The sequence below is a fragment of the Melozone crissalis genome, unplaced genomic scaffold (genome assembly GCF_028551555.1).
Source record: "Melozone crissalis strain CALT ecotype California unplaced genomic scaffold, PUWL_Pcris_2 ptg000026l_1, whole genome shotgun sequence".
Classification (NCBI taxonomy): Eukaryota; Metazoa; Chordata; class Aves; order Passeriformes; family Passerellidae; genus Melozone; species Melozone crissalis.
Genome location: NW_026535804.1, coordinates 2,062,372 through 2,084,704, shown reverse-complemented (window position 1 = coordinate 2,084,704; position 22,333 = coordinate 2,062,372). Strand labels below are relative to the sequence as shown.

Genomic DNA, 22,333 nt, shown 5'->3' with positions numbered 1-22,333 from the left:
CCTGCCCCAGGGCTCCTCCCCAGGGAAGCTTTTGCCCAGGGCCCTGCTGCATTCCATCCCTGCCACCCCAGGACCCCCTGGATGAGCCAGGACGCAGCCCCTGCCCCAGCTGTGCCTCTTGGCCAGGAGCCCAGTGCTTCTGGGCAGCAGCACAGCAGCTCCTGCACCCCATTGCTGCCACAGCCCCTTCCCCAAGGTCCCCTGCTCTCCCCTGCCTCCCAGTGCAGCCCGGTGCCCCCAGTGTGTCTCTAACACTGTCTTTATTCCCAGTCCACTCTGCGTTAAGTATTGAAGCAGGTGTGTTGTTTTCTGGGGCACCAGGACCCGCCTGACCCATGAAGAGGTGAGCTGTGCCTGCAGGGACAGGGTGGGGACAAGGCCCCTCTCACATCCCAGTGGAAACAGAGGGCTGATGTTTTGGCCTTTGTGTTTTAGGATCCCAAGTGGTGCTGACATCTGTGTCCTGTCCTCCTCCGGTGGCAAGAGGAGACGATCGATCCTGGAGGATCCCTCTGAGCCCAGGGCCATTTCCCCTGAATAATCAAAAAACCCTGTCAGCAAAGCTGTGTTCTGCATTTATGTCTCTCTGTATTTATGTCTCCGTGCATTTCTCCTTGTGTCTGGATTTCCGCTCTCCCGCTCTCTCCCGGTGTGCAGGGGAGCTCGGCCTAGGTTCTGGTCACTTCATGCCAGGCTCTGCTGCCCCTACACCATCCCCCCGCCCAGGTTGTTTGCTGTGGGTTGTGTGGGGTCTGGTGGTGGCAGTTTGAGTGGGTGGGTGAGTGGGTGGGTGGGTGTGCAGGCAGAGCCAAGAGCAGATGCTGGCTGTGATCACCACTGTGGTGTTGTGGGTCCAATACAAAAAAAGTTTACAAAATATATTTCCGAAGGAGTTTCTTTCTTCAATGTAGAAATGCGCCTATTAAAAAAAAAAAACTACCAGTTTATTTTTGTCAAAAATATATTTATTGATTTTGAAATTTGGTTTCTGGGTTGGATGGAGCTGCTGGGTCTACCCGGTTCTGTGGTGTTATGGGACTCTGGGGTTTCCCCATGGCTGGGGTGGAAGAAGGATGCCAGGTCTACTTGATCCGGATGTTCCTCGGGGCCCAGGTGTGCCCGGCTCGGGAGGGTGGTACTGGCCGGCTGCAAGGTCTGCCCGGTCCCTGGGTCAGGTGCAGCTGCAGCCATACCCAGAGATGTGAGGGTGGCAACACTGTGGTGCCCAGACCTAATGAGAACTGCTCTGCCCAGCTCTGGTGGGACTAGGACCAGTTTCAGAGTGGGCAAGGAGACCGGCTGTCACAGATGCTAACCAAGGGCTTGCTGGTTTTCTCTGCCTCCAGTTACTCCATTGAGGGAGCCGCTGCCGCTGGCCCCGCCCTGGGCAAGCCTCACAGCAGAACTGGCGCAGGGCATTGCCCTGGAAGAAGGGCAGGGAAAATGTCCTGGCTATGAGCAGCAGAGCAGAGAGAAACCCACTGGCCCAGGCAGCTGCTGCTGTGTGGGCACAAGCTCTGCTGGCCAGGAGGGTACCAGAGTGACCACAAGGCTTTGCAGATGGAGACAGAGCAGACATAGGTCATGATGGGGAGAAGAGAATATTCTGCTCCAAGGCAGAGGAAGAGGAACATTACCTGTGCAGCCCATTCCCCTAAGGAGATATCCCTGGTGTCCCGGAGTGTCTTAGGCTGAAATGCAAGATGTAATCAGAAGTATTTATTCTATCATCATCGGTTGAAATCAGGTGAGCCAGTCTTCTTTATCTCTTCCAGACCCATCTCTCATAACTCTGGAAGGGATATTCTCTGTTAATGGGCCACCTGCTAAAATCAGGTGAGGCAGTTTTCTTTATCTCTTCCCGACCCAATCCTCCCCCCAGGGAGGTATCTTCTGTTAATGGGCCACTGAGTCTCACTGCATGACTGATAAAAATTACATCATCCCATTGGGAGATGCTCTGCCCAGGAGGAGGAGTCAAGAATTCCTATCTGGATATAATCTGAAATTTGGAACATGACAGGCAGCCTTTTCCACTGGATTCCCAGAGGAAGACCAGGCCCATCTACATTACCACTGGATTTTCAGAGGAATACTACACCCTTCTACAGGATCACTGCTCCAACAGAACCACATCTGTCACTTCAGGAGGACTGCAGCCACCACTTAATAGGACTGCTACCAACACTGTGACCCAAGAGGGTGTCAGGTCATATTCTGGCTCTGGCAGCGTTGTTTTGTATTACTGCATTTTTATTTTTATTTTTCCTAATAAATGGCTGTTATTCCTATTGCCATATCTTTGCCTGAGAGCCCTTTAATTTCAAAACTATAATAATTCAGAGAGAGGGGGTTTGCATTTTCCATTTCAAGAGAGGCTCCTGCTTTCCTCAGCAGACACCTGTCTTTTCAAACTGAGACATTCCCACAGCGTACTCCTGGAAAAGCTGTTGCCCATGGCTTGGACAGGAGCACTCTGTGATGGGTTCAGAACTGGCTGGGTGGCCTAGCCCAGAGAGTGGTGCTGAATGGTGCTGCATCCAGCTGGCAGCCAGGCACCAGTGGTGTCCCTCAGGGCTCTGTACTGGGGCCAGTTCTGTTCAATATCTTTACTGATGACATGGATGAGGGTGTTAAGTCTACCATTAGTCAGTTTGTAGGTAACGCTAAGGGGGGAGTGTGTGTCAAGCTATTGGAAGGTGGGAGGTCTGTGCAAAGAGACCTGGAATGGTTGGATGGATGGGCAGAGTCCAAGAAAGTGATGTTTAACCAGTCCAAGTGCCAAGTCCTGCATTTTGGCCACAATAACCCCCCTACAACGTTCCAAGCTGGGGACAGTGTGGCTGGACAGTGCTCAGGTAGAAAGGGCCCTGGGGGTGCTGGTGACAGCCAGTTGAACATGAGCCATCAGTGTGCCCCGGTGGCCATAAGGCCAATGGCATCCTGGCCTGGATCAGGAATGGTGTGGCCAGCAGGAGCAGGGAGCTCATTCTGCCCCTGTACCGGGCACTGCTGAGGCTGCACCTTGAGTGCTGTGTCCAGTTCTGGGCCCTCAGTTTAGGAAGGACGTTGAGATGCTGGAGCACATCCAGAGGAGGGCAATAAGGCTGGTGAGGGGTTTGGAACAGAAGCCCTGTGAGGAACGACTGAGGGACATGGAGGTGTTTAGCCTGGAGAAAAAGGAGACTCAGAGGTGACCTTCGCACTCTCACCAGCTGCCTGAAAAGGTGGTTGTAGTCATGTGGGCGTTAGTCTCTTTCTCCAAGCAACAACTCACAGAATGGGAGGACACAGTCTCAAGGTGCACCAAGGGAAATTTAGGTTGATGTTACAAAAAGTTTTTTCCTGAAAGAGTGATAAAGTACTGGAATTGTCTGCCCAGGGAGATGGTGGAGTCACCATCTCTGGATATGTTTAAAAATGACTGGATGTAGCACTCAAATGCCGTGGATTTAGTTGAGGTAGTGCTAGGGTATGGGTTGGACTTCATGATCATAAAAGTCTCGTCCAACCTAGTGATTCTGTCTGTGAAAGTATTGTTGGAATCACCAGCCAATGATGTCCAGATATAAAGTGAAACAAATTTAAGGTAAGAGCTGCATGGCTTCTGTCCCAAAACCTGGCCCACGGGTTTGTAATGGGCAAAGATCATCAAGTGGTCAGGGGCTCCACTAGCAATCTAATACTTCCTCTCCGTAATTTGTGACAAACTAAAATTCTAGACCTGTAAAATGGGGCCGTTGGTACGCTTATTCCAGGTATCAACCTGCACCCAGGCCAGCCTTTCTGACTGGGTAGACCTGGGATCCAGAAATTTGAAATTAGACCCCTTGTACACATGTTGTCTGCAAATTTACCATCTGCCCCCTTAGATTTGGTGGAAAATGAAATCAAACTGGTGACATAGGAATTTTATAACTAGGGAGTGTTTGAAACGAATGAATGTGTTCACTTGTCCACAAGTTGGGAGAATTTGACCAGGCTGCCAGAGGTGTATGAACATCTTACACCTCATCGAAGTGTGGGAAAAGACAGCTGTCTCCAGAGGACCAATGAGCTGTTGGTACTTAACAACAGGGAAAAAAGTGGTGAGCATGAGAGAGAAAGCACAATGGAAACATCACCTCCTCAGCTGGAGAACAACATGCTGGCAATATCCCCACCCACACCAGGAACCATGTTAATCAGATGCCTTAGGGCATTCCAACAGTGATGATTCCTGACAAAAATCCACCATGTCCAGGCTGTGGAACCTGTATGGACTGTGTGTTGGGCTTAACTGAACACCTGAAAAGAGCCTACAGCAAAAGGAAGACTTGTTTTCGGTCTGCTAAGTACCGGAGGAAAAACAGTAACTAACACAGTATTGCATGTCATCTTCTAAATGCAGGACAACAGCTGAAATAGCTGCAACTGGGTAGTGGATGTGCGAGCCATGGGGATGGTACTTCAAAACAAAAATCGGTCTGGAACAACACAAAAGATTGGTACATCCAATTGTCAGAAATCGGGAAAGGATTGTTGCTTCCCATGCAAAGGAGACCTCCACCTGCTTGAGGAGCTCACAAAAGGTGTTGGACCAAGGAGGAAGAACATCTACTGATCAGGTTAGAAGCTCTGTTTCAGGGAAACAAAAACATCAATAAACTCATAGCTGAACACATTCCATCCAAGACAGCAAAGCAAATTCCTGACAAAAGGAGACCGTTGCCCAGAGAACCAGCGGTGGGTATGAGAACAGAACCTGGCATGAGTGATTGTCCAGAAAATTCAGAGGAACAGCTGGGGAACATCAACTAGCAAAAGGAGGGGTAGCTCAGGCCCATTATCAGAGAACTCCTGGTGAATGGCTTTCAGCTGGGAAACTCAACACCTTCCCGAGGGCATTCAAGCAGTTACTTAATGGCCAGGAGATGACATCACTGGTCAATGAGTCAGTGCAGGACTGCTTCTGATGCCTGCATATGGTAAGCCAGATAAGAACATCAGCCACAGATAAGAACAAAATAGGGACCCAAGAAAGAAACTTGAGGTCGCCAGAAGTGGATCATGAAGAGAGCAATCAAGAGAGGTTATTAGCTGTGCTTCTAGCACCTATTCCATCTAAATAGGGGGAAATTAGCCAAGATTATTCTGGATGATGTTGAATGTTTGTCCAGTGACATTCCACCCAGCAAAGTTTATTCAGAAGTTAAAGCCTGATGGAAAACACTAAGAGCCTTGGGAATTTCCAAATTAAAGGGAAAGCCAACAACTGCACTTTCAGGGACTTAATTACAGCTAAAGAAATTGAGAGAATGTGCGAGAAATGAGCAGAACCTCAGCTCCTGGTCCAGATGGGATCACCCTAAAGGACATCAAGAAGATGGACCCTGAATTCTCCTGGATCATGGAGATATTCAACCTTTGGTTAACATCAGGTAAAATCCCAGGTATGGTGAGGGGATGCAGGGCTGTTAATGCCAAAGTCAACCAAATCAGAACATTCAAAGGATATTAATAACTGGAGACCCATCAAGATTGGTTCTGTCTTCTGTTCTCCAGAATGACAGCAAGGCTGACTAAGGTATGCCCCCCTCAATCCAAGGCTTTATAAGAGCAGGGGGATGCTCTGAAAATTTGATACTCCTGCAAACAATAATTTGACCTGCCAAAAGAGAACACAGACTGCTGGGTGTCGTACTTGTGGACATCGCTAAGGCTTTTGACACCGTGAGCCACCAGCACATTTTCTACATGGTCTGCAGCAAAGGGAAGTGGACTCCCATGTTGTTAGCTTGGTGAGTAATACGGATGAGAATATATATCATCATGTTAAAACTTCTTCAGAAAACTGACACTCCAAAAAAACATTCATCATCCCCAGACTAATGTACTTGGCAGACCACATGGATGCAAAATCAGGGCTCCTTGAATCCCCTGACCTACAGATTCGATCAACTGTCAAGGAATGGCTACACTTAACACCATGCATGTGTAATGTCAAACTGCATCACACGAACATGGTGTTAAGTGTAGCCAAGGATGGAGGGTTTGGGTATCACGAAGTTGATGGGACTCAATCCAAGTACACAGGCTTGAAAATTACATGGACTTGTCCAATGTTCAGATGATGCCTTAAGATTGATCCTGAAAGAAGAATGCTTAGGTCAAGTATATAGGAAATTATGGATGAGAGCTGGAGGAGATCAAGAAAAGATCCTGTCAATATGGAAGCCTAAACCTAGATAGAACTGCTGGATGGTGCTGGTGATGATACAACGTCAAAATGGAAAGCAGCTACTCCAAAAACTCAGTATCCACAAGCATGTAACTGGAGGAAACAGGAATTTAGGAAATGGAAACAGCTGGTATCCCAAGGCTGTGCTATTACAGACTTTAAGAAGGATAACATCAGCAATTTCTGGATCTCAAGATACAGAGGCACACCTCACAGAGAACTAGTAACAGCACTGCAGCTGTGGGCCAATGTCTACACAAGGGAATTCCTGGCAAGAGGAAGACAAGATCAAAGCGTCAAAAGCTGCAGACACTGCAAGCCTGAAAATGAAACATGCTCCCACATCATTAGAAACTGTCCAACAACACAAAAGGCTAGGATTAAAAGACACAACTACATCTGTGGCATATCAATCAACAAAGCTAAAAAGGACACTGCTTCAAGAGCCACATTGTGAGGGAACACAACAGTGAACTATGTAGCAGATCTGATCTTTGTAAGAGAAAAATAGGCATTCTGGTGGATGTGACAATTGGATATGAACGCACTGACACATCTTTACAAGAAGCTGTAACCCAAAAGGTGAGTTTTGCACAGCCTGGTTTTTGGCAGCAGGGGGGCCACAAAGATGGCTCCTGTAGGAAGCTGCTGAAAGCGTCGACCATGTCCAGCAGAGATAATCCTTAATGGCTCTGAGGAGGGACATGCTGCTGGCCAAAACTGGGCCAATGAGAGAGGCTGGGAATGCCTCTGTGATGACATATTTAAGAGAGAAATCAAAACAAAGTCACAGGTTTTTGCATCTAGTTAAAGAAGAGAAGGAGGTAAGAACATGCGAGGGAAAACAAGGTCAGTGGAGAAGGAGGGGGAGGTGGCACTCCAGGCTCCAGAGCCGAGACTCCTCTGCAGGCCTACCAAAACCCCTGTCTGTGTGGATTCCATGGCCTGGCACATCAGATCCACAGAGGTACAAAGCTTTAGTAGATACCATTGCACAGTGTACACTGACGCCACCAAGGCACAAGAGTGCAGAACCTATTGGATCTCTGGAGTGACAGGGGGATGCCAGGAGTTGTCTGTAATAGAGACTGAGGTGAGCTTAACAGGGGACAGATGGAAAAAGCACCCCACTGTGACTGGCCCAGGGGCCCCATGTACCCTAGGCATCAACTACCTCAGGAAAAGGTACTTCAAGATTTGAAAGGGTATCAATGGGCTTTTGGTGTAGCTACAGTGAATGCAGAGAAGATCAAACAGTTATCCACCCTGCCTGGCCTCTCAGAAGATCCCTTCATTGTAGGATTGCTGCAGGTGCAAGACCTGTAAGTACCAATTGCTACCAGGACAGTGCACTGGTGGCAATATCACACAAACCAAGACTCTGTAACTCCTATCCAAGAACTAACTCGATAACTGGAGAGCCAAGGAGTAATCAGCAGAACCAGCTCACCCTTCAACAGCCCCATCATGGCCAGTGAGGTGTTACAGTACAAGCTGGCTTGTACTGGGCAATTAATTTGGCTATAAATAAGAAACTCAGCTTGGTTCCATAAACAAGTCCCTGGCTGAGCTATGATTCTCCACTGAGGAGGATCAAAACAATGGACCGATAGATAAGGCCATCAAAATTGCAATAGCTCAGGTGGACCTAGACTGGGAAAGAAAGGGTGAGCTATTTACAGCCCAATGGGCCCATGAAACATCAGGGCATCTTGGAAGGGATGCAACACATAGATGGGGTCTTGATCAAGGGGTGGATCTGACCATGGAGTCCATCAGTGTGAAACAATGCACTGCCATCAAGCAAGCCACACGAGTGAAGCATCTTTGGAGTGGAGGGCAGTGGCTGGGTTTCCAGAATGGTGAAGCCTGGCAAACTGATTACATTGGGCCATTGCCACCAACATGCCAAGGCAAGAGTTATATCCTCATCATGATGGAGACTACAACTGGCTGGCTGGAAACACACCCAGTAAACCATCCCACTGCCCAAAACAATTTCAGGTCTTGAAAGACACATTTTGTGGTGACATGGAACCCCAGCTAGAATTGAGTCAGGCAGTAGGACTCATTTTCACAACAATCTTACAAACTCCTGGGCAAAGATGCATGGCTCTAAGTGGATATACCACATTCCCTACCACCCACAGGCCTCTGGGAAGATTAAAAGATAAAATGGGCTGCTAAAAACTATGTTCAGGGTATCAGGTAATGAGACATGGAAGCACTGGGATGCAAACTTGGCAGAAGCCACTTGGCTAGTCAACACTAAGGGATCTGCTTACCGCCCTGGTCCCACCTAAACCAAGCCCTTAGACACTGTGGAAGGAGACAAGGTTCCTGCATTACACATAGGGAAGTGGCTGGGGAAGCCAGTGTGGATTTCTTCCCCCATGGGAAAAGGCAAACCCATTTGTGGCATCGTCTTTGCCCGAGGACCTGGGTGTACTTGGTGGGTGATTCGGGAGGATGGGGAGACCTGGTGTGTACTTCAAGGAGATTTAACCTTGGGGTAAGAATAACCTACAGCATAAGTTGTATGTTATGGGAGGTAAAGTAGCAGGAGGGAAGAATGGACATGGAAGAATGAATTTTGGCAAGGAGCAAGAAAAAGATTATGATGAACAGAGACAATGCCAGCGCCCAATAGTACACCATCAGGTGTACTATTTCCCCTGTCCTGACCTCACCCTCTGGTGGAATGGAGATCATCGGGAAGGATATGAAAGGACAGGTGATAGTAGCTAATAAAATGTATGCTTGGTATAGAGAAGGCTTAAGGATTCTAGCAATGAGAGTATATAGACTATATGGGATCCAAGCGTGACACAAATTGTACGGAATTGGGGTGGAGACTGTACTGGGTCTGACCAAGGTCAAGATCACTGGCCTTCCAGTGCCATGTTTTGCACTGGTAACTGGATGGGTGTTCAGAACAGACCAGTGTTTTGGCTACTGCCGAGCAGCGCTGCCCCTCTGACATTCCTTCCCCCACCAAAGGGGATGGGAGTGGGCAAGATCCTGGGAGGGGACACAACCAGTCCAGCTGACCCAAATTAGCCAAAAGGATATTCCATACCACATGATATCAGCTCAGGAGAGAGAGATCCTAAGCTAAGGGAGAGAGAAGGAAGGGCGGTACTCATGAGTTTTCAACATCTGCTGTCCAGAGGAACTCATGTGTGCTGAATGCCTGCTTCCCAGGAAGTGTCCAAACATCACCGCTGATGGGAAGCAGAGACTGACTTTTTATTCTCTTTAGCTGCTGCAAGCACAAATCTCTGCTTATTTCTTTCTTTTACTGTAATAAAATGGCCTTAGTTCACCCTGCTGGTTTTGCTCCATCTTATTCTCTGCCCTGTCCCATTGGGAAAGGGAGTGACAGACCGACTGAGTGCACACCTGCCACCCAGCCAGGGTCAACCCAATACAGTCAGGAAATATCAACATCTTCCCAAACAAATACAGGACCTCACCAATGCAGCATGTATCAGGTTTGCAGACTTTCCCACTGGACTTTCCCAAGTGGTTCTATGGAAACAGTGAGCTCCTACAGGACCTAGGTCTCTCCAAAAGAAGGCAGGGGAAGACTGCTGTGCTGCTGGTCTCCAGAATGCTCTTTACCTCAGTAGATATTGTTCAGATGTTTGGAAGCAAGGCTAGCTTGGCTGCGTAGAGTTATTATCGTTTATGCAAATTTTAAAAAACCACAAAAAGTTAAAAGCTGGATGGCACATAAGGACAGTGGCAATGACACAATTCTTCCAAGGATGCAGCATTGTGTTTCATCTACATTGGAGGCTAAATTCTACTGATTTGGACCAAGGTGGATGGGACACCAATACTTAACCCAGAAAAAGAACATATAAAAATAAATGCTCAATAAATAGCCAAATGCCTCATCATCTATTTAGTGACGTGAATAAATAAATGAATGAACAAGATTGCCACAGTCCCGACCTACTATCCAGTGAAACCACAGCCAAGGGAGCAGGTTTGGCAGAATCAGCAGGGGAAGAAGACCTTGTTGAGCCTGGTGCACTCTCAACAGTATGGGATGACCCCCCGCTGGCGTCCCAGCTGCCAGTGAAATAGCACTACTGTGATCGTTTTGGTGAGCAGACCTGGTCTCCCGGGTAGAGGAGGGAAGGCCTCCCATGCTGGCAGCAGGCACACCATGTCTGAGACCCCAGTGGGTAGACCTGGCCTTCCGTGCCCAGACTCTGCATGCTGGGGACACAGGGTACACCTGGTCCCCTGCTCCAGTGGGGTGACACGGCCTCCCATCCCAGCAGAGGGCAGACCTGCTCCCTGGGACAGAACTTGGCCAGTGGGGACACGAGTGTTTCCTGGGCCCGGGTTCATTCAGGTGCTGTCCCTGATGACTCAGTGCCTGAGCAGCTCCCAGTGAGCTCTGCCACACGTTCCTCCCCCCACCCTCACCTCCCTGAACCACCACCACCGCACTCCAGTCCCTGGTGATAGCAGAGTTGTCTCCAGCCTGCTCGGAAGGAGAGAGACCACAAACAGGCACAGGACATCCACGGTGACATCCCAGAGCTCTTACATCTTCCAAAGACTTGCAAGGTCACAGGCAGTCACTGGTGTCCACGAGGACAACAGAGGTGTCTTGACATGCTAAGGGACCCATTTGGCACAGGCACTCGCTGAGGTTCTGTGGTGACATCCCAGAGGTCTCCAAGCCCCTAAAGAACACTGAGGTCATGTCCAATCCCAAGGGCTCCATGGGGACATGCCAGGAGTCCCCTGTTTGCTAAACTGCACTGACCTCACACGCTGTCACAAGGTCTCAGTGGCAACATCCCGAGTGTCTCCATGCTGCTAAAGAGCTGTAATGTCACAGGCACTCACAGGCTCTGCAGTGACATTCCAATGTGTCCAAGGTTGCAAAAGAACCATAAGGTCACACGCTGTTAGAGGAACTCCACAGGGACATCCCAGGGGGCTCCAGGCTGCTAAAGAAGTGCTTTGTCACAGCCACTCAGAGGGGATCCATCGTGACAAGCCAGTGGCCGCTGTGCTCCTAAAGAGCACTGAGGTCACAGGCAATGACAGCAGCTCTGTGCTGACATCCCCTGTGTTTCTGCACTGCTAAAGAACTCTGATGTCACCGGCACTGACAATGGTTCCACAGCGACATCCCAGGTTTCTCTAAACTGCTAAAGAGCACTCAGCTCAAAGGCCCTCCTAAGGCTTCCATCCTCACATCCTACAGGGATCCAGGTTTCTAAAGAGCCCTGAGCTCACCTGCACTCACACGGCTTCCATGATGACATTCCAGGGCTCTCTGGGCCTTCTAGGGAGCCAGGAGGTCACTGGCAGAGACAGGCACTCCATGCTCACAGTCTAGAAGACTGGGCTGCTAAAGAGACGGCAGGAGCAGTCACAGGCACTCCGTGGTGACACCCCAAGGCTCTTCAATCTTCCTCCTCTCTCAGTCACCCTCAGCACCGCCACTGCCCCTCCCCTGCGCCTCCCCACGCCCCACCGCTCCCGGGGAGGGAAGGAGGGAGGGAGTCTTTAGGAGCCGCCGGGCTTTCTGACTCGGCCCCGTCCCCAGACCGGCAGCAGCGAGAGATCTGAGCCCGGGGCTTGCGTCTCTAACACCGCCGTGCTCCCACCCCGTCTCCCGCCTTCGTTTCTGAATCGCTCCCTCGCCCCGCTGCGCTCCTGCTCGGCCCCGCCGCGGGCTGAAGGAGAAGCGGGAGAGCCGTGGGACAAACGCCATAAAACAAGACTCCCAGCGACCCACCCAGAAGTCTCCTTGGCCAAGACACCGCGCAGCCGCCGGCAGCACCCGCAGCCCGTGCCCAGCCTGGCCCGTGCCCGGCTCCCCTGCCCGCCCCACACGCTCGCTGCCCCGCGCAGCCGCCTCCTCTCCGGCCGCCGCCAGCCGCGCCTGAGGGCCCGGGCGGCGGCGGGAAAAGCCTTTCCCGTTGTGCTTCGCGCCACCGCCCGGCCGAGCGGGGACGGCCCTGAGGGGCGGCGCGGGGAGCGACGTAACAGCCTCTCCCAGCGAGAAGGGAGAAAAGGAATCGAAAGGAAAACGCGGCGTGGGGGCGGTGGGAAAGGGAAACGAACAATTACCGCACTCCCCTCTGCACTCCTGCCCGCACCTCCGCCTGCCGCGCCGAAAAATAAAACAGCCCGGCTTGGCAAGACAGAATTCCCTCAGAGCGCAGAAGCGAAGCCGAAAAGCTCGCTGGGAGCGCGGCGGGGACAACAGAAAAAAAAAAATCTTAAAAAAAAATACTGCGGTAGGGCGTGACGATGAAAATAAAGGAGTACGATTTAGGGGTCTGGTAGCTGTCCGGGTCAAAGGAGCTGTCCAGCGTCCAGTGCGAGCCGCCTGCTGCCAGTTTCCTGAGGGCCCAGAGGTGGCCACTTTTGCCCCCACTTTCCTTGCAGCTATTGCAAAGCCAAGATCACACCATGCATCTCAGATTCAGTCATCAGCACTTATCAAATATCCCTGTCACAACCTTCCGCCGGGCAGAAAACCAGTTAACATATTTTATGTTCATACTGTCACTTATGTCCACCTGGGTCGTGCAAGTCGAGAGGGGAGAAAGAGGCCAAGAGTCACTTGAGAGGCCACACAGGCTCAGATAACACCTGTAATTTTTACTGTCTTCCACTGCCAGCTCATCTGGGAAAGTCTGGGAGTGTCATCAAGGCTGAGGCAAGTAATTCCCTGCCAATTTGTGGCCCACACACTGGATGATAATGAATATGAGGAGACAATACTTCTCAAAGTGATTTTAAATCTGTGATGCTAAATATCCCCCCCCTCCCTTTCAGGCCTCACCATAATCTATCTGAGATATGCTGGTTGGGCCTTGGCCTTGACCAAGGGCTTGGCCTTGACCTACCTGGGCTGAGCTGCTCTGGAGCTTCTCAGAAACACTGTGTACTCCCATGAACTGCTATGTTTCAATGTGCTTCTGGTTTTGTTGTTGTTGAATAGACTTTGAAATTTGTTTTTGCCCAAATGGCATCACATTCTAATTCTCACACTTTGAAAGAAAGCTGCTGATGGAAAGTTGGGGCCAGGATGAAAGCTTGTTGTGATAAAGGCCATCCCTCTAAGCAGGGGTGCCCAAGGAGCCCCTTGGAGCTGTGCGGGGCCACAGCAGCCGTGAGCAGCAAAGTCCCTGTGAGTGGGGCCTCTGCCAGCCGGGAGCTCTCCTGTTTGCTGCACTCAGGGCATCCCTGCAGATGGAACAATCTCACTGAAACTCCCCTAAAACCGCTCCAGTGGGGACCTTGTGGGGACAAGAATGTCACTGGGGACCCCCAGCACCCACATACCTCCCATCCACTCTGATGGGGATCCTGCAGGGACAGGAGTGTCACCAGGACAACCCAGACACCCACCCACCCCTCCTTCCGCCTGGAAGGTGGTTGTAATCAGCTGGGGGCTGGTGTCTTCTCCCAGGCAAACACTGACAGAAGGAGAGGACACAGTCTTAAGCTGTGCCAGGGGAAGTTTAAGCTGGACATTAGGAAAAAATTCTTTACTGAGTGATTGGGCATTGGCAAGGGTACCCAGGGGGGTGGTAGAGTCACCGCACCTGGAGGTGTATAAAAAAAGACTGGATGTGGCACTCAGTGCCAGGGTTTAGTTGATAAGGTGGTGTTGGGTTACAGGTTGGACTTGATGATCCCAAAGGTCTTTTCATCTTTTCCAACCCAGTTAGTTCTATGATTCTGTGAACTTTGGTGCTACTGCGACTTTTCCTTTCCCGGAGGAGCCTCTTCCACAACAGCCCCTGGAGGAGGGAACACAGACAGCTTGTGTCACCCCCGAGGCCCTTGGAGGGGGTGGGATCAGGGGCAGGGGGTGCCCACCTTGAGATTGATGAACTGGGAGGTTAGGGGGCAGTCTCTTTTTAGGGCTTCTCGCAGCCCCCCAGGAGGTCCTCCCATCTCGGTCTGGGAGGGACCAGAGTCAGCACACACAGTACGCCCAGACCACCCCTCTTTCCCTGGGAAACATCCCCCAAAGGTGCCAAATCCTGCTGGTATCTGGTGCAGCCAAGCTTTGGGTAGGCAAAGGGGAGCTCAGGGGGGCAAAGGAGAAGGGACAGAGGGGTTTATCCTGCTCCTGGTTCAGTGCCCAGTGCTAATGCCCAGTGCCAGTGTCCAGCCTCAGTGGCCATCCCTGCTGTCCAGTCCAACTGTCCAGTGCCCAGTGTCAATGCCCAGTACTGGTGGCCAGTCCCACTGCCCAGCTTCAGTGTCCAGCCCCACTCCTCAGCCCCAGTCCCAGTTCCCAGCCTCATTTCCCAGGCCTGGTACCATGATGCCACTGATCTAGGACGGTCCCCACCCCAGTCCCAGATGGGTGCCAGCCCTGCTGCCAGCCCCAATACCAGGTGTGTGCAGATGTGTGCCAGTGTCATCCCCCATCCTGGGGGGCACAGGACAGCCAGCAGCGGGACCCTGGGCCAGGCAAAGCCACACCGATCCTGGAGGAAGCTGATCCCTTTAACCCAGGGATCAGCTGGTGCAGCAGCAAGAAGGGAGCAGTGATGGGGACAGTGATGGAGATGGTAGGAGTGACAGAAAGAGGCAGCCATGCACAGCTTAGTGTGGGGCCTGGGGCATGGCATGGGGCATGGTGTGAAGTATAGCGTGGGACACAGCACAGGACACATGGCACAGGGTATGCTGTGGGTTGGAACATGACCCTGGAGCACGGCACAGGACACAGGACATGGAACATGGCTGGAGAGCACAGGGACATGGGAATGACCGTGGAGCATGGCATGGGACACAGGGCACGGGACACTGCATGGGACATGACCATGGAGGACAACACAGGGTTCAGTCAGTCCCAGCATCATCACCCCAAACCTCCTCCCACCAACCCCAATGGGACACCCACCCCAAGCCCTGTGGACACCAGTGTCCCCTAGAAGCTGGGCCAGCTCTGGATCTCCTGGAAGAGGGTGTTGCCAGGGCAGTTGGTGGGGCTGAGCTGGCCACACAGGATGAAGTCTGGCTGGATGCAGCCAGAGGCTGGAGTTCATTCTGCATCAGGACCAGGGTGTTGGGGTCCGGCAGTGTGGCCAAGAAGTCCTGGAAGATGCTAGTGCTGAAGCCCTTGGTATTGTAGTCCTTGGTGTGGGCACTGACCCAGTGCCACCCCCGACCCTCGTACAGGTACCCATCCAAGCCCACCACGAAGCTACAAGGACCTGACAGTGGGGACCCAGTGGTGGGAACCATGGGGGCATAGTGGTGGGGACTGCAAAGGGACAGGGATGGGGACCATGGGGGGCAAAAGGGACCACAGAGTGATAGGGACCATGGTGGGACAGTGATAGGGACAGTAGGGGGGATAGTGGTGGGGAATTACAAGGGGAAAGTGATGGGGACCTTGGAGGGCAACAGGTCCTTCAGGTGGTGACAGGGCCCACCAGGGTACAATGACAGCTCCCTTGGGGGTGCCAGCTCCCTCAGAGGGTGCCAGCTCCCGACAGCCAATGTTGTCCCAACTGTGGGTATCCTGGTGGAAGCTCGGCATATCCCTCATGACATGGGAACAGGTGCAGCAGCTCTAGCATGGCTCTAGGGTGTGGTGCAGGAACATGGAGCCCAGCAGGAGCCACAGCAATTACAGGGTGCCCCAGTAGGGACCAGCCCCCACATGCAGTGGGACAAGGGGCTCCATGTGTCCCTTAAGCCCTTAGGAACATGTCAGAGTCCACGTGCTGACGAGGGGCTCAGTGAGTCCTTGGAGACATGGCAGAGTCCATGCGGAGACAAGGAGATTGATAGGTCTTTGGGGACACATGAGAACATCTGAGGGACCCTCAGCCTGGGTGTGGGAGGGTTCTCCTGGGAGTTACTGAGGAGATGGGAAGCGGCTACTCAGGGTGTCCATTGGCGGGGACATGAGGGGGCCAGTGTCCAAGGGACACAAGAGTGTTGGCCATGGGGACATGGTGGTGGCCACCTAGGGACACCCACTCAGGGACCACCACCCAGGGGAGAGAGTGGTGGCCATCTAGGGGACAGAGTTGTGTCCATACAGAGGACACGGTGGTGGTCATCAAGGAAAAACCGTGGTGTCCCCCCAGGCAGCACAGCGGTGGCCATCCACAGGACATGGTGGTGACCACCCAGGAGACCCGAAGACGTCCCACCACACCAAGCCACCTGTCCCTACCATCATCTCTCAGTGCCCACCCATGAGAGTGACCCCACCCCACTCACCTGGGGTCCCCTCTCACTCCTTCCCACCCCATTTGTGCAGTGACAACCCCCATTTGTGTGGTGACAAGCCCCCTTTCTGTGGTAACAACTCCTGTTTAGGGGGTGATAACCCCCACTTGTGTGGTGACAACGCCATTTAGGGGTGACATCCCCTGCCCATACCCACATAGCACTCATTTAACTCCTGTGACACCCAACAAGCCAAGACCTCCACCTGCTGTGTCCTCACATCCCTAAGGGGTTGCCAGGTGTGTGACAGCACCCACAGCATCCCCAAAACCTTCTTTTGCCTCCTTCTCCCACTGTCCTGGCCACACCAGCACCCCAAAATTCCGGTGCCCTAACTGCTGGGGGGGGGGGGGGGGGGGGCGGTACCTTAACGTCATAAGAGGAAGACAGAATTAATCCCAAAGTGTGGCACCATAATAGGAAAGCTGAAGATTGGACCCATTAAGATAGAAATAAGTAATCCAATTGTTTCCATAAGAGTAAGAGTATTAGAAGCTTTGAGGGGTCCATCAGGGATAGCTGTTGTCCATATAAGAGGACACCAGAGGGGAACAGATTATCGGACTCATGGGAATAATTTGGCTGATGCAGAAGCACAAAGGGCAGCAGTATGCTTAGCCGTGTTCTTAAATAATTTGAATAAAAGTGAAGATGATACAAAGTATCAAAAATGCTATATCTCATAGGAAATACAAGAGATGGAGAAACTAGGGGCTAAGCTAGAAGAGGATAAGTGGCTTTTACCGGATGGTAGAGAAATGCTATCTAAAAGTTATGTTACAAGAATAATTCACCAATTACACTAATGAACTCATTGGTGAACACGAGCACTAAGTGACCACTTGGTAAAGTTTTTAGGGTGTCTAAGAATGTTTGATATAGCAAAACAGAAGACACAAGGATGCATTATTTGCCAGAAAATTACCAAGAAGACATCTAGACAGACCCTGCAGGGAGGCAGAAAAACTGCATATAGGCCTTTTGAAAAGATACAATTGGATTTTACCAAATTACTGAAAGCGGGAAGAGATAAGTATTTGTTAGTAATAGCAGACCAATTAACTCATTGGATAGAGATCTACCCTGTGACACAAACAACAGCACATTTTGTTACAAAGATTAGTTTAGAAGAAATAATTCCACGATTTGGGGTGATTGGAGTGATTGATTCGGATCAGGATTCCCACTTTACCTCAAAAGTGTTAAAAGAAGTAATGAAAGCTCTAGGGGTCTCTTGGGAATAATATACCCCTTGGCAACCTCACAGTTTGGGGAGAGTAGAAAGAATTAACCAGGCCCTAAAGCATCAGCTAGCAAAACTAATGATTGAAACAAAACTATCTTGGATTAAGTGCTTACCATTGGCATTGTTAAATATTCGAACAATGCCGAACTCAGAGCATGGGATCTCCCCATGTAAGGCGTTATACAGAATGCCATATTCTCAAGAGATGCTGGGAGATAAAATAACCTGTACTGAACAGGATTGTAATTGCTATCCTTTGGAAGCACTGAATGAAACTATTGTAAGGAGAGGTGGTATTATCATTGTCGCAGGGGTTATCCTCCAAGTGGATTGTGTCCAGAGTGTAAACACATTGAACAGATTTTAACTGAATATATTGTAAAAAAAATAGAGAATAGAGGAAGGAACATTAGAACTAGATTCTTATGAGTGGCGGATGTTGTGGAAATACGGATTAAGAGGGGGACAATCAAGTGAGGCAAATAATAAAAAGATTGAGCATCTCAGACATAATCGAGTCCCTTGCGGATCTGAGCCAGTCAAAGCAAAGAACTGGGAAGTATTTAAGAAATGGCACGAAACCCAGGAAAGCTCATACAGAACCCATGAAGAATATCCTTGCTGCCGAGAAGATGATACCCCTCACTGCTGGGAGCACCCTAGTAGGCAGAGAAGGAAGAGGGATAATAAAACTGTGGGGCCTTCTGGTACTGCTGAGTCTTCCAGAGAATGGGATAACCAGTCCCTACTTGAAGGGCTACCAAAATGTAAAGTATGGCCGGACCACAGCCCGAGCATTTGCACCAAACACTCATATTAATGCACGATGTTATGAGCCAGGAAAACCTGAAACCTGTACAATAGGAGAAAAGAGTTACTGGGTAGCAACAAATTCAGGAATGGGAAGATGGGCACCGCGAAACTACCAATTTTGTCCCCGAGGAGAACCGTTCCTCTGTTTTACCAAAGGTGGAATGTGGGGATACTCAGATAAAGGGGGAGTACAAGATAAATTCAAGGAAGAATTAGTGAAAAAAGTCACAAAGAATTTAGGGGAAATTCAAACCAAAAAAGAACAAGAGCAGGAAGTGACCTGTATAAAAAAATACAGAAAAGACTCAGTGATTGGGACCTCCCTATGTTAGGAAAAAAATTTGTGTATTGATCTGATGCAAAAAGTAGTTAAGGAATTAAATGTGACTTACTGTTGGCTTTATGGGGATCCTAAATGACCGAGCAATGGCATGGAGAGGAGAAGGGGTTGGACCTGATCAGTTTATATTATGGAACAGGACACAAAGATTTAATGAAATTCAACCTGACAGGTAAACATTGAGTCACAAAGTAGTAGATCAAATTTGTATTTCTAGGAAAGGAAACAATTTTATTACAAACGTAGGACAAACCCACTGCAAGAAAATATATACCACCAACTCCACTTTTACAACATGGTGGCCGAAACCACCAACAGGTTATTGGTCTATCAACTGTACCAAGGGTACTGTTTTCTGGAAAAGTGTAACACATGCTAATCCTTTTGACGAGGTAAAAGATCTTAGGGGATATTGGGAAAATCTGGGTAAGATGGCTGAAAATTGGACAGCTTCAAATGGATTATTTTGGATCGCTGGTAAAAGGGCATATAATGAATATCAAAGAGATGGAGAGGTACCTGTACAATTTGAATTATACAACCTGCATTCTTTTTGCTACCAAAGAGCAAAGGTGAATGTTCAGGACTACCTCTTTACGAAACTCTGCGCAGAAGAAAACAAACTGAAATAGGAAGAAAACAGCCCTGGAAAAATGAAGAATGGACTTCCCAACAGATCACAGATTACTACAATCCTGCCTCCTGGGCTCAGGACGGCAGCTGGGGTTATAGAATCCCTATGTGTATGCTTAACCAAATCATTAGATTACAGGCCATTGTAGAAATTACTTCTAATCAAACATCAGAGGCACTGAAGCTTGTAGCTAGACAACTAACCCAGACCAGAGTGGCAGTATATCAGAATAGGCTAGTCCTAGATTATTTATTAGCTGAAGAAGGGCATTTTGTGGAAAATTTAGTACGTCTGAGTGCTGTTTAGAGACTGATGATAATGGAGAAGCTATTACAAATTGGGCAGGCGAAATTAAACAAGTTGCACGTGTTCTAGTGCAAAAATGGAATTCCATATTAACTGACAATTGGTGGAATAATTTGTTTGAAGGAGCCTGGTGGAAAAATGAGGGTTCATGTTGCTTTGTTCTGCATTAGGTCTATTGTTTATACCATGTATGGTTCCATGCTTTATTAGGCTAATATACTCAGTGATCCAGGGAATGCAGATTTCAGCAAAGCCCATAAACCCTAAAATAACAACCACGGGAGAAGAAACTCACTCCCTTATGATAGTCAAGGCAAAGCAGAACCAAAAAACTGCAACCCAAAAAGTATTAGCTCAATTTGAAACAAAGACATGAATCAATAACATAAAGGGGAAGGATTGTGAAAAATGTTTCTGTGATTTGCATCAATTGGCAATGGAATCAGCAAATGCTTCTATCTGCTGTGTCCAAAATAGACACAAAGAAAAGTTGTGAAACTTTCTGACCAAATAGCCAAATAAAGCATCAAAATCAAAGAAGTATAGTAGAGTAAAAGAGATGAAGTAGCAAGACGACTGATACTTAGAATAAAATGGAGGAAGTTGGGGTAAAGCTAAGAGATATTGCAACAAAGCAATTAAATAGTTATGTATAATAAAAAGCTTGATGCACTTGACAAAATGATGTAGCAGACACCAGTGTAAGGCCTCCCTCCAGACGAACACAAGAAGGATAGGAATCAACAACCACCTGGAAAGATTATGAAATTCCTGATCCTAGCCTATTGTTATTTGCTGATTTGGACTAACCAAGCACATTAGAAAATGCTTTGTGGGTTTAAAAACAGTATATATACTTTACCAAACTCGTAAGTGGTGTGTGCCATGAGTGGAGCAGCGACTCCCCGGCCACCCAGCGCTGCTTGCTTGCTTGCTTTAAAATTAAAGGTATAAATTTTATATCAATTCAAACGTGGCTCCCAGGTGTTCCAGGGTGCCCTTTCTCCAGCATCCCTGCACTCCAGGCACTCAGCGCTTCCCCTGCTCCACGACAATACTTTCAGGGTCGGGGAGCCCTGCCCCACTCATCTCCCGGCTCCACCACCCATCCAGCCTGCCGGAGCTCCCCCGGCTCTGCTATCGCCCATCTCCCCACGCCGGGGCTCCCCCCTTTCATCCCCCGGCTCTCCCGGGGATCCCCAAAACCCGTGTCGTGTCGTGTCCCGCCCCGCCGGCACCGGGCGATCGCCACGTGGGCCCCGCAAAATCCCCCCAGGGCCATTTGCGGCTCAGCTCTGCACTCCTGCGAGATCCAAAAATATCTCCTCATCGAATAATACAAAATACCTCTCCCAGCGACACCGAAATATATTTGGGACTCGACTCCGGAATCGGCAGGGCCTAAACCACAGCAAAATCCCCTTCTCCCCGCCAAAAAAAACCCTCTCGGAGCTGCCGCGATCGACTCGGGGCGAGCTTCCCCCCGGCGCTCACCTGCGGGATGCGGGGCAATGCGATGCTGCCGGGCCCAGCCGAGCTGCGGGCTCGCCGTGGAACCCCGCAATGCTCCTTCCACTGCTGCCGCTCCTGCTCGACCTGCTCCCCTTCGTGCTCCTCCTGTTCCTGCTCCTCCCCTTCCCGTCTCCCTCCCCTTCCTCCCGCTCCTCCTCCGCTCCCTCGGCAGCTCCGAGAGGGTTTTTTTGGCGGGGAGAAGGGGATTTTGCTGTGGTTTAGGCCCTGCCGATTCCGGAGTCGAGTCCCAAATATATTTCGGTGTCGCTGGGAGAGGTATTTTGTATTATTCGATGAGGAGATATTTTTGGATCTCGCAGGAGTGCAGAGCTGAGCCGCAAATGGCCCTGGGGGGATTTTGCGGGGCCCACGTGGCGATCGCCCGGTGCCGGCGGGGCGGGACACGACACGACACGGGTTTTGGGGATCCCCGGGAGAGCCGGGGGATGAAAGGGGGGAGCCCCGGCGTGGGGAGATGGGCGATAGCAGAGCCGGGGGAGCTCCGGCAGGCTGGATGGGTGGTGGAGCCGGGAGATGAGTGGGGCAGGGCTCCCCGACCCTGAAAGTATTGTCGGGGAGCAGGGGAAGCGCTGAGTGCCTGGAGTGCAGGGATGCTGGAGAAAGGGCACCCTGGAACACCTGGGAGCCACGTTCGAATGAGGAGAGGATGAGCCCTGAGATCCCCAAAAGACCCTCAGCATGCCTGAGCAGGACCCGGGAGAGGGGGGATGCCCAGGACCCATGGGCCCCCAGCAGCTCTGAGAAGAGGGACCCCCAAACCCCAAAATAAGGACACTGGGAACAGGGAACGCCTGGGAGAGGTTTTTTTGTCTCCTTCTTGAGTTTTGGAAGTTTTTCTGGCCACCAGACACTGAGTGACTTCTAGAAATGGACTTGGCCAGCGGGACCTTCAAAGCCCACGCCAATTTCCTGGTTTAGGGCAATTTTGGGAGAAAAACCTCTAAAGGTGTTTCCTCTAGAAGAGCAAATTTAAGCGGCCCCTCTCTC

The 22,333-nt window shown here is 50.4% G+C and overlaps 1 long non-coding RNA gene across 1 annotated transcript; it reads right to left on the bottom strand.

Moving 5' to 3' along the window:
• Positions 1 to 15,087: 15,087 nt before the first annotated feature.
• Positions 15,088 to 21,424, bottom strand: LOC128938578 (uncharacterized). Its single transcript, XR_008483175.1, has 3 exons — positions 21,308 to 21,424; positions 20,676 to 20,747; positions 15,088 to 15,325 (listed from the first exon to the last, which is right to left on the bottom strand). It is a non-coding gene; the product is annotated as an uncharacterized LOC128938578 (long non-coding RNA).
• Between the last annotated feature and the right edge of the window lie 909 nt (positions 21,425 to 22,333).